Raw genomic sequence first — 12,200 nt, forward strand, 5'->3', positions numbered from 1 at the left:
GAGGTCCCAGAAGACTGGAAGAAGGCCAATGCTGTGCCTATCTTTAAAAAAGGGAGAAAGGAGGACCCAGGGAATTACAGGCCAACCAGTTTGACCTCAAACCCTGGTAATATCCTGGGGAATACTATCAAAGAAGCCTTTACTGACAGGTTAACATAAGGCAGTCTTCTGAAGGATAGCCAACATGGCTTCATTACAGGCGGGTAATGCCAGACCAACCTCATTTCCTTTTATGATCACCCGGATGGGGGAAATGAGGTTGAGGGTCATATACTTGGACTTCAAAAAGGCCTATAACCTGTTTTCTCATGATGTCCTCATGGTAAAATTGGGAAAATGTGGCCTCAACTACTTTACGGTCCGTCCGATGGCCAAGTAACTCCCTCCAAGGTAGGACCCAGAGAGTATATAAATGTTGTTTAATACAGAGAAATGTAAAGTGCTCCTTCTGGAGAGAAGTAATCCGCAACACACTTACATGCTCGGCAGCGCTCTGCTTGCCAGCACCACAAAGGAACGAGACCTGGGGGTCGTGATAGACCACAAAATGAACACGAGCCACCAGGACGATGCCGTAGCTGGCAGAGCTAATCAAACACTGGCATGCAGCTACCGAGGCATCTCGAGCAAGGCAAAGGATGTTATCCTCCCGCTCTACTCAGCCCTGGTGAGGCTGCAACTGGAGCACTGCATCCAGCTCTGGGCACCATACTTCAGGAAGGATGTGGAGAAGCTTGAGAGAGTCCAAAGGAGGGCCACATGCATCATTAGAGGTCTGGAGACCAGGACATACGAGGCTGAAAGACTTGGGACTGTTCAGCCCGGAGAAAAGAAGACTCAGAGGGGACTTGGTGGAAGCCTATAAATATATTAGGGGTGTACATCAGGGCCTGGGGGAGCAACTATTCACCAAGGCCCCCAAGGAGAGGACAAGAAACAATGGGCACAAACTGATTGAAGACAACTTCAGGCTAGGCATAAGGAAAAACTTCTTTACAAGCTGTGTGCCGAGGGTCTGGAACAGGCTCCCCCAGAGCTGGCTCAGTCACCCACCCTGGCCATCTTCAAAAAGTGTCTTGATGGCCACCTTGCTGGGGTCTCTTCCCCCAGCAATCCTTCCTGCCCAAGTGCAGGGGGGCTGGACCCAATGGTCTGTAAGGTCCCTTCCAGCCCCTAGCAACGATGAAACTATCTATCACTCTAATATGGAGGAGAGAGGGTAGGGGCAGGAAAGCTGATCTGGAAAATAAAAGGGAAGAGTTGTAGAGGATAAATGAGGATGTGGAGGAGAAGACTGGGTGTTTCAGCAGGAAGGAAAGCAGGTATTGCTCCTCGCTGAGTGGCAAACCTTGGACAAAACAAAAAAGCCAGCTCGGATGGTAGGGGGTCGTATTATCTCAAGGCAGAGAAAGAAAGCAGTACAGAAAGGGAGAGATCCTGCCCGGGGGAGTTCAGAAACACTGGGAAAAGTTACAGTGAGTGTCTGATTTATTGCCATAATGTTCCACACATTGCCTCAAATATTTCTGTGCTGGCGCTTGTCTCTCAATCCTCTTCTGTATTCGGAGAGCAGCATACGTGGTCGACGTCCCTTCCCACCTCACTCCCAAACCCCATCCCCATAGTGTAGGCTCCCAATTCAGCACAGGCAAACATTGATAGAGTCCTAGACCCTGAACTATGACTTATCTCATGCTGGAGCAATGATTTGGTCTTCCAGAATGGGAAAGAGCAAGCATAAATCCAGTCCATGGCACACAGGCCGAGGATTAAGTTTTGCAGGCTTCTGCCTGCTTTGTTGCAAGAAGTTAATTCAAGCACAAGGCAACAGCTGCCTGGTGGTACATCTCTTCTGACTGTTGTGTCATGTAACTATGAGGAAAAGGCTGGGAATAACCTTGGCAAGGCCCCAGGCAGGATCCTGGTAGAGACACAAGCAAGAAAATGCTGAGTTATGGCTTTAAAAGCACCTTTTTTGTTTTCTAGATATTGTAACATGCTATGAGCAGCCCAAAGGAAGGCCAAGAGGTTTGTTTAATAAGTCAGTCTGAATCATGTTGGGGGTGGGCTATCCAAAGTAAGGACCAAATCCCAAGTCTATGCTCAGTTTTTTTCTCAGCCGCTGACTTTATTGTAGTCATCAGTCCACAGGAACTCCAGTTAAAAGACGTATTCTATAGATGTGGTGGTAAAATAGCACTTAAGATAAAGTAAGTAAGGTTTTTACTCAAGCTTGCAACTCCAATCTCCAGCCTGTAGCTTGGGACTAAAGTTGGTTTCAGTGAAGAAATACCTTGGGTTAAAACTGAGTCAGCTTCTAGATAAGGTCCCAAACCCAAATCAAGCAGCCCGGCGCACCCCAAAGTTGCTGGAAGCTCAAGTTCAGATCTGACGTTTGCCTTTTGAATCCAAAGGAACCTGAGGAAGACCGCAGTTCAGAAGTACGGTGGGGCCCTGCCAAACAACATAGTTATACTGGTCTAAACAAGAATCAGACCCACAATATATAGCTTGACCCCAGTACAGCTTACTAGCATCGGTAGTAGAGTTTACACGGGAAAAAATCTGGGGTAAAATCCCACAAGTCAAAAAGTGATACTGGGATAGATGCCGTATTTGCCTCTATACTGAGGCAGCCCTCTGCTCCGTGCAAGCAGGCTATTACCAGATCTCCCACCACCTATTAGCAAGGCACTATAATAGCCTTTGGCCTGGGAAGGGACATCCATGGACTTGGCCTTATCTGACAGTAGAAAGGGTGAGTGAGTCTGAACACTTATGAAGAGCTAAGTCAGGTAGGACTGGCCCCAGGGGTCTTGGGCAGCCAGCATCTTTCCTTAGATGCACACACCACACAACTGCAAACACTGATTAAATATTCGTTTTACGCAGGCGAGCAAAGCACTCTGATGGCTGTACACAGAGATTCAACCAAGTTACATAAAAAGAAACAGAACGGTTTGTCAACATCTGAGCTAAACAAACTTTTTTAATATATAAATACAGATGTTTGGGGGTTTTTTAAAGAAGCCTAAATATCTATTAAAGGGTTTCAGGACACGTGAATCATGCTTTCTTTCCAAGCTTGTCCCCAGTGCTCAGAACACTGTGTCCTATTGTTATCACAATAAATCACACTTATATAATGAAATATTACTGGGAAGTGAACACAGAATTTGAGAAGAGCTTTGGTTTCACAAAATCTCATCATTTGGGTTTTGGTCTTGCTGTTTAGCCAAGTCCTCAGAGTGCAGGGAGCCAAGGAAATGGGCCCATGCCCAGACCAGCTCTGATTAGCATTCACGTGTGACATGTGGTAGGCATATTGCTTAATGCCTTTCCCAAAGACACTCAGGAAGCAGGACAAATGCAGAGGAATAAAAGCATGGAAGAGGAGAGCACATGGCAGGTCATCTAATGGCAATAACAATGGGCTTTCAAAGTGCTGAACTTTGCCATTTCTATTTGCCAAGGGCCTGATCTTTTACCATCTGGGTGGCCAAGCTGCAGCAGGCATGCCACAAGTGGCACGGGCAGCCTCCGTATGTGGCATGCAACAGAGCAGGGAGGGGACACGCAACGCAGTAGCAGGTCCAGCAGGAAGTCGAAAGCGGAGCAGAAAAGCAGGTGCCAAGCACAGGGTGGGGAGCAGAAAGCAGAACAGCAGATCAAGCAGGGGAAGAGGACTGGAGTAATACTCAGGGAGGCTGTGGGGCTAACTTGTGGCACACCTTATCTTTTACCATATTGAATGATAGGTTAGTCAAGATACATAACCCTGTGGTTTTCAGTGGGGGCGCACGGGAGATACTCATGTATAAAAGTGGTAGCACAGAGCCCTTCATTCATCTTATAGACTCCTAGCACCTTGACTCTTACGGGTTTCAAGTGTTAGCAACCCCTTCATAGGCAATACAGATTGAGGCCTTCACAGGTTAGCCTGGTCTGACAACTCTCAACTTGGAAATTCACAGGGTAGCTATGGAGGGCTGAACTGTCTGAGAGCACCGAGCAATATATTTTACAGAAATGGGCAAAACTCTCCACCAACTTCAGGGTGACCATTTGAGCCAGTTCAGATGCATCTCCAAATAGACACATTTGTGTTAAAACCTTCCAAAAGAAAGCTACCAATGAGGTTTGCTTTGCCTGGCAAAGATGGGGGAAATGAGTAATTCAGCAGCACAAATTGCTAGCCTTTGACATTATGTGTGCCTCAAGTCTAAAACTTGCAGTGACCTTCGGGCCCTCTTGCCTTGCAAATGCCGTACCACAAAAGCTCCAAGAGCCACGGCTAATAATCCAGTGAATTTAAATCCTCACACGGCTTCCTGTTCTGATCAAGTTTGTACCTCTCTGCCTCTGACTTCTTTTCTTTTCTCTTTTTTGCTCCATTCTCTGGATGAAACACACTACAATTGAAAGCTTTTGGAGCTGATCAAGTAACACCACCCTGCTTCTGCGCTCCCTGGGACTGTGACGAAAGGTGCATGCCTGAGATTAAAAATAGAAAGTTTAGGTTAGGGCCACTGTTATTTTCCAGAGGATGGAGGAAAATACATTCCTTGGCTGCGATTTCATAGACAGTTTACAGCTGGGGAACAGGGAGTGTAAAGTAGGAATTAATTGCTCTGGGGGTTATTATTTGAGTGTTAATCTTACCCGGAGTCTCTCCCATATGACATTCTCATAAGCAAATGAGGGAAATATGATCTAAATGAAACAACCGGGCAGCAGCTATATAACTAGTTGATAAATTGTACTCAGAGAGTAGTTAGCAATGGGAAGACATTTCATTATGGGCCCACAGGGGTCTGCCCTTGGTTCAGTTTTATTACAACATTTTCATTAAGGCCTGCGATGACAGAGTAGAGAACATACTTATACAATTTTTAGATGGCATGAGAGCGGAGGTTTTGCAAGCACTTTGGAGCACAGGATTAGCATTCAAAGTACTCTTGAGAAATGGTCTCAGGTCCATAGGATGGAATAGTGCAGAGACCAGAGGAAAATCCCCCCTAAAAAAGGAGAAATCAAATGCACAAATATGGGGAATAACTGGCTAGGCAGCAGCAAAGAAGCTGTTAGTTGTAGAAGATGACTAACTGGATATAAATCAACAATGTGACACTGGGCGCATCTCCACGTGTGCTCTAATATGCATTCACCTATTTTAATGCTCATTAAAGTGTCACCAGAAAACGTGCTCTTTCACTAATGCACAAAACAATAGACTAATGCAGATTTTTCTAGCACCTCATAATAGAGGGTGCCTATACACAAGCGCGGCGGCACTGGGCTTTCTGTGCGGCGGAGCAGACTCAATCAGGTCTGCTGGAGTGTGGCGATTGCCGTGCTCCAGCAGCTTCCCGGATCTCATGTATCGGCATCTCTGCACTTCAAAACACTGGCAGGGGTGCTTGAACTAAACCTCATCAAATAAGCTTCAGTTCAAGCGCCCCCAGTGCCATTTTTAAGCCTGGAGATGGTGATACAAGAGACGTAGCGGCGCTTTAATTAGAGCTGCTCTTGGAGCGGCTCCCGCCCCCAGAACACATGTAAAAGTGTCCAGAGGGCCGAGATTTAATGCGCATTACCTAGAGTGTATTAATGAATGTGTAGACGCGCCCACTGAGGTAGCAAACGTGAATGCTGTAAAGTAAGAGGCAAAGGATAGACATAAGAATTGTCTTCAAATACATAAAAGGTTGTTATAAAGAGGACAGTCATCCATTGCTCACCATGGTCATTCTGGATAGGACACGAATAATCAGGTAATTGAGGCAAAGGTAATTAAAGGGGCAAGTTTCTCAATAGAGAGAGTTAAGCATGGGAACAGACTGCCTAGAGAGGCTGAGCAATCCCTTTCACTGGAGAGTTCAAGAATAGGTTGGACACCCACCTGCGAGGGATAGCCAGGGTCTATTCGATCCTACCTCAGTGCTGGGGGCAAGGCGGTGGACCAGGTATTCTCTTGAGGTCCCTTCTAGCCCTACCCTGTCCTGATATTTCTATGAAAGTAAACTTGAACAATCATTAGTCTTAGGCAGTCTTAGACAATCATTGGGGTGTCAGAAGCCGAGGTCAATAGGCAGAGCCCGGTGAGGGGAACAGAAGCAAGCAGCAAGTCTAAGATACCAGACTGAGGTCAAGGACCGCTAGCAAGGGGGTCCAGCCAAAGGTCCAGGGCAGAGACTGGAAACCAGCAGGCAAGCTGGAGTCAGGATCTGGAGTCAGAAGATAAGGGATAAGCTGAGCTCGGGAAGCTGGGTCAGGAACCGGGGCCCAGAAAACAAGGCCAGGTGCTAGGAACAAGCCTGGAAGAGCTTCCAGACTGGAAACCGGTGTGGCATATGGCATAAGGCAAGTGGGGGGAGCTGAAGCCAACCGGTTGGCTGTCTTGGGAATTCAGCGAGGCCATTTAGCTCATTAAAATGGGAAGCAGAAATTTAACCCTTACAATTTTAATGTTGCCAGGATGCTGAGTCCTCCAAGTCTGTGCCATCTGTACAGGGCCATTGAAACCACTGCCCACAGGGCTTTGGCAGTGCCCTTTAGAGATCTGCTGCATATTTGTAAATTTGCACGTTCTGTTCGTAACGATTTCCATATACCGTTGCACAATCCACCTCAAGCCCAAAACTTATTTGTGTACAATCAGATGTTTCATTCCAGCTTTCAGACTTAATTTACGGATTAAAAACAAAATCCTGTCACTCTCCTTTCTCCCTTTTCTTAAACCTTTTTTTCCCTTCAGTAATCTTATGAGTTAATAGAGAATTAAATAATCCTGAAAGTGAAACATCACTTACCTATCAACATGGGATAAAAACAACCACTCTCCCTTATCCATCATATGGGGTATTACTTTATTGATAAGCTATATCCTTGCCACACAAATGAGTCTTAAAGGCTGTGAAAGGACATTGCTTATTGATCTCAATCCATCATCTTTACTAGGTTGCCATTTTAGGCACTGTACCTAAAGCTTCCTATAAAACAACCAGTTTTCTTATTGCAGAAATAGCTACTCTGCTTCTCTGGTGAATGACATGACTTTGTATTTGTTCCAAGACATCATTTTGGTCTTGTTTCTGCAGAACAGATGAGATGAAGAAAACAATATACCCTGATATTTTCCTTATTCACTAAGCTGCAACAACATTTAATGGGAGTTATGCTTGAACTATTGTGCAAAAGAGAGTGAAAGTTAGGATGGTGGCTACCTGGTTAATGAGCAGATATAAATGAAACTTGTTAAATAAGAAGCAGGTTTCCAAAAAGCAGACAGAAGCAGAGGGTCATTTGGAGGTGTGCTGGGATGAGAATACTTATTATTGACAGATGCTACATGGCTGTCCTCCAAGGACAGAGGAGCACCAATAGGGTCCCTTTTTGACACCCTGTTCCCTGGGATTATCCCCTCCAGATGTTAGCAATGTGTCAACATTCAATTAAGTACCACTGAAGCAATTAATATGGGCCTGAAGTGGTTCATTAGCCTTGTGTGGCTCCTTTGCCTAGGGGCATTTCATCTTAATAGACTCCTCTGGATTTCCTCACCTCTGCAGGAGCACGTGCTCCCGTGATGCTTCAGCCAGCCCTTGAAGGGCATACCCCAGCTTGGGTTAGCAAAGATGGGATTCATCCCCTACTTAGAAAGGATGTGGACAAGCTGGAGAGAGTCCTGCAGAGGGCAAAGAACATGGTTGAGAGGCTGGGGCCCATGACTTTTGAGGAAAGGCTGAGAGGAACTGAGTTTATTTCGTTTGCAGAAAAGAAGACAGAGGAGGGATTTGATAGCAGCCTTCAACACCCTGCAGGGGGACTCCAAAGAGGCTGGAGCTGGACTGGTTTCAGTGGGGGGCAGATGGCAGAACAAGGAGCAATGGGCTCAAGTTGCAACAAGGGAAGTTTAGATAGGATATTAAGAAAATCTTTCGGACTAGGAGGGTGGTGAAGCACTGGAATGGGTTACCCAGAGAGGTGATGGACTTTCCATCCTTGAAGGACTTTAAGACCCAGATAGACAAAGCCTTGGTTGGGATGATGTGGCTGGGGATGGTCCTGCTCGGAGCAGGGGGTTGGACTAGAAATGACCTCCTGAGGTCCCTCCCAACCCTCATTTTCAATGAGTCTAAGGTTTGATTAGACAACACAGCTGCCTTGGACAGTGTCACCTGGAGCAGGGTAACACCAGGTCCAAACGGGAGGTGGAGGAAAAGCAGACAGGTGCCACAGCAAGCAAATTAGACAAGAGATTTAGAAGACTGTAGAAAAGACTGGTAAAGCTTTTGACTCCATGTGCAGCTGCAGGGAGGAAGACAAACAGGACACTGGTTGCACTGATAGAGGAATGTAATGTAATTGAAAAGAGATGGCTGTGATTGCCTGCGGAAATGATAAAATCTTGGCCAGGGTATTGTTTAGAGAAGAAATGATACGGTAAAGAAATGAGATTGGATCTCAAGTCTTCAGGCAAGAGAAATGTCAAAGACAATGAGCTTATTATCATTATTTAAACCCCGGGGTGGATTGACCAGCTAAAATGGAGAAGGATATTGTGCACACGTGTGTGTGTGTGTGTGTGCGCGCGCGCCTGTGTGTGTTATTTTCATGCCAGTTACAAAAGGCAATTTCAAACAAACTCCAGACAAGAGGTTCACACCCATTGCTAACATTGTTATCCACCCACCCAGCCGTCTGCATTTACTGAAAACTACAAATCCTGCTCGCAATTCAGCACCAGCGAGACTGCAATCCAAACAACCTTCTATGTGCTACTGGCAAAAGGATCCCATGGAGAGTTTCACGTCCTGCCAAAGCAAACAGAAAAGGAAGATGCTACCCCTTGGAGTAAGGTAACACACCAGTCCAAGGTTTCTTAATGACGAGACCTCCAAATAAGTCTGTTTTAATTTATAAATGTCACAAAGGGGCGTTTATTCCAAAAGGGCTCCAGAAAAGCAAGTTTGGGCCAATTCATCCTGCATCACATTTCACGCTTTGCAAAGTGTAGCACAAATATTTTGCGAGCATATTTCCAATGAACACACTGGAAAAGGGGGCGGGAGGGAAACCCACCCCTGTTATTAATGAAGCAAACAAAGCAGGGTTAGTTAATAAAGCAGGTCAATAACAAACAGTCCTTTTCCTTCAGCAGGGTCTAAAACACAGGGGAATACTTGCTGATATACCTTTAAAAATAAACGTGGCAAAAAAGAACATACTTACATGCTTTCATCAAATTAGTCATCAAATAGGTTTCAGAGCTGTTAGGGCTTCCACAGAAGATGGCAATTGGATTTGCCAATCCAGGCTTTAAAAATGGTAATAAATAAATACATTATTTTAATACATAACCCCCTCTCTCCCCCTCATCCCACCACACACTCACCAGTATATACGGCAGGAGTCAGCAATTCCCAGCATGCGTGCCAAAGCATGGCACACAAGGCCGTTTTGCTTGGCATGCCACAGCTGGCCTGGGTCCTGGGCACATGCAGCCACTGCTGGCAATGAGGAGTGGGCCCCTTGTGGCTCCCTCGCGGTCTCCCGCTGGCACACCAAGTCGAGGCATGGGTCAGAGTTGGGGTGTTTTGGCGCGCCGGCCAAAACCGCTGCCGACCCCTGATCTATGGCATCGTGCATATATAATGAAAATAGTTAGATGATCTCTTCACTGGGATTTAAGCACTGGAGGCAGAGAACACCCATAATATAGGGACACGTGAGGGTATAATTTCACTCCTGCTATTCAGGAACACATAACTGGAAGAGTCTTCCTAAGCCGTTGAGTTTGGTCCTTGAAGTGCTTGCCTTTTATGAGAGGCAACTATGGTATATAATCCTGCTCATAAACATATAAAGTTTCATCTAAAGAAGTGATTTCTTGCCCCCACTTCTCTGACTGGAAGGTGATTTCCAATGTTCGAAAACACGTAGCCTAAATTTTATTCTTGGCCCATTTGTATCCATTCATTATTGTGCCAACATTTCCCTTAGCTTCAATAGTTCTTCTGCTGCTCTGGTGTTTGCCGCGAGCCAGACACACCGAGCTCTTTAGGGGAGGTTTACACTGACTCTGTGCTGCCCAAAAAGCCAGCCCTGCCCATTCGTGCTCCTGCTCTAAGCCCAAAATGCATACAAATGCCAAGAGCCTCGGCACCAAAACGGAGGGATGCGGATAATTCATATTTACCCGGGTCATTTCTTCTAGCAGCACTTCATAGCGGACATACACATTTTTTAGAGAACCACACAAATTTGACACAACCAGTTTGGATCTTCAATGTCTACCAAAAACCCCCCAAAAGAATAAAAGGAAACATATTTTTCTGGGATCTTTGAAGACATATTTTGTGCTGCGGTTTTGCAGGATACTGCTGAAAGACGAGACTTCCACCACAGAAAAACACAGCGGTAAAAAGAGAGGACTGAAGGCAACTTGAAAGTGGTGGCACAGAGAGGGAAAACATATTAAGAAATTTTATTTTATTCCATGTTTCCAGGGTGTTTTTTTTTCTTTTTATCTTTCCCTTTGAGCCTTCAGTCTGTTAAGTGGTCTTTATCTGACTAACAACACAAAAGGAAGTCATTTTTTTCTTTAAGCACTATAACTATTCATCTGTTCTGCTTGGTGTGTTGTGACATATTTGACTGGAAAAAAGAAATCTATCAAACTCATACCTTTGGAAGTATTTCTTAATAAAATATGCCTGTTGCATCGTTGTCTTCTGTTGCCAAATGGAGACCATCCATCTCACTTCGGCTCCTTTAATTTGTTTTCTACACAAGGCACAACATTTCCAATGCTGCTTCTGGGAGTCTTATTCTGTCTTCTTGTTTGAGAAAACAAATGGACCAAAATTTAATGGGAGGGTCAGATTCTGATGGGGCAGCACCATTCCTGTATTGATGTCAACGGTGGTGATGTACACCAACACGCGCAGAAAGGAGGGAGGAAGAGCCAGAATTAAATAAACACGTTGCCATTTTGTCTGGAGACTCCTCAGCTCATATTACCTTTATTTTTTGTAATGATTCAAATCCTCCAGGGCCATGAAGAAACAGAGAGAGAGTTATATTTATGAAGCAGTCAAACAAAGTGCTTGTTGAGGCAATATATCTTCACAGTGAATCAAATTGTAATCGCTACTGTATTTTAGGACAGGACATTCAAATGCAAACAGCAGCTTCTGATTTTTCTAGATAGCATCTCAAATTATGCCAATTCGCTTTATCTTAAAGCACTCACAGCAAAAAAAGTGCTGTGATGTGATAATGACTCACTAGAAGAAATATTTCTAGTCACTACTATTAATTGTAACCTTCCTGTCACTGAAAACTCTCTATTCCTCCCTTTATCTCAAGAATTGGATTAACCAAAACATGGTGTTTTCAAAACAAATACGACTCTTGCAATTTTGAGAGAAAGCAGGCATTTGTCACATGATAAAACAGCTTTTCACCCAGAAAGATCCTGAAGTGCTTTGCAAACAATAGATACAGCTATCACTGAATGCACCCGAAACAAAAGATGGCAGCTTTACCAATGAACAAAGAGGACACCCATGCTCAAAAACTAAGTGATTAAGGTTCCTGATATCATCAGACATTTAACAAGGATCGGATTAATACTGCAGAACTATCTTAAGGCTTCCAATGTATATATTCATTTTTTCTAGGTAGTTATTTATTGGAGTTTTGCCTTGACAGAAGTTTCTTTCAGTTCTAGCAATGGGTAACATGATGGCCCAGCCTACCCTCAGGCTCAGGCTGCACTTTGTTTTTAATGACATAACTATTTTGAACAGTATGATCTAGTCCTTGCCTATGGAAAACATGTAACTATGGACAAACAGGAATCCTTTCATAAGCAGAAATTGCAATGGTTCCTAGGCTGCCAATGCCAATTGTCTGAGGGCACACAGAAAAAGACTCAAATACCCTGGGTATGGTTCATTTATGTACTTCCCTTGGCCTGGGTTTTTTCTTCTTTCACAGCATTGGAGGAGGGGATAGGCACATTATTCTTCTCTAACAATATGGTTGATATAGCATGCCAGCAATATGGCTTCCACAAATGGAAGAGTCCAGGAGCCCAGAAGCTAGGGAGCAGTGCCCCTAGCAGTAGGCTCCTACATGAACGACTTGTGCCCTGGTGGCTGGGGGGGCACGGCGGCAGCGGGAGTGCGGTG

The sequence above is a fragment of the Crocodylus siamensis genome, chromosome 9, assembly GCF_052110815.1.
Source record: "Crocodylus siamensis isolate JL-2025a chromosome 9, ASM5211081v1, whole genome shotgun sequence".
Lineage (NCBI taxonomy): Eukaryota > Metazoa > Chordata > Crocodylia > Crocodylidae > Crocodylus > Crocodylus siamensis.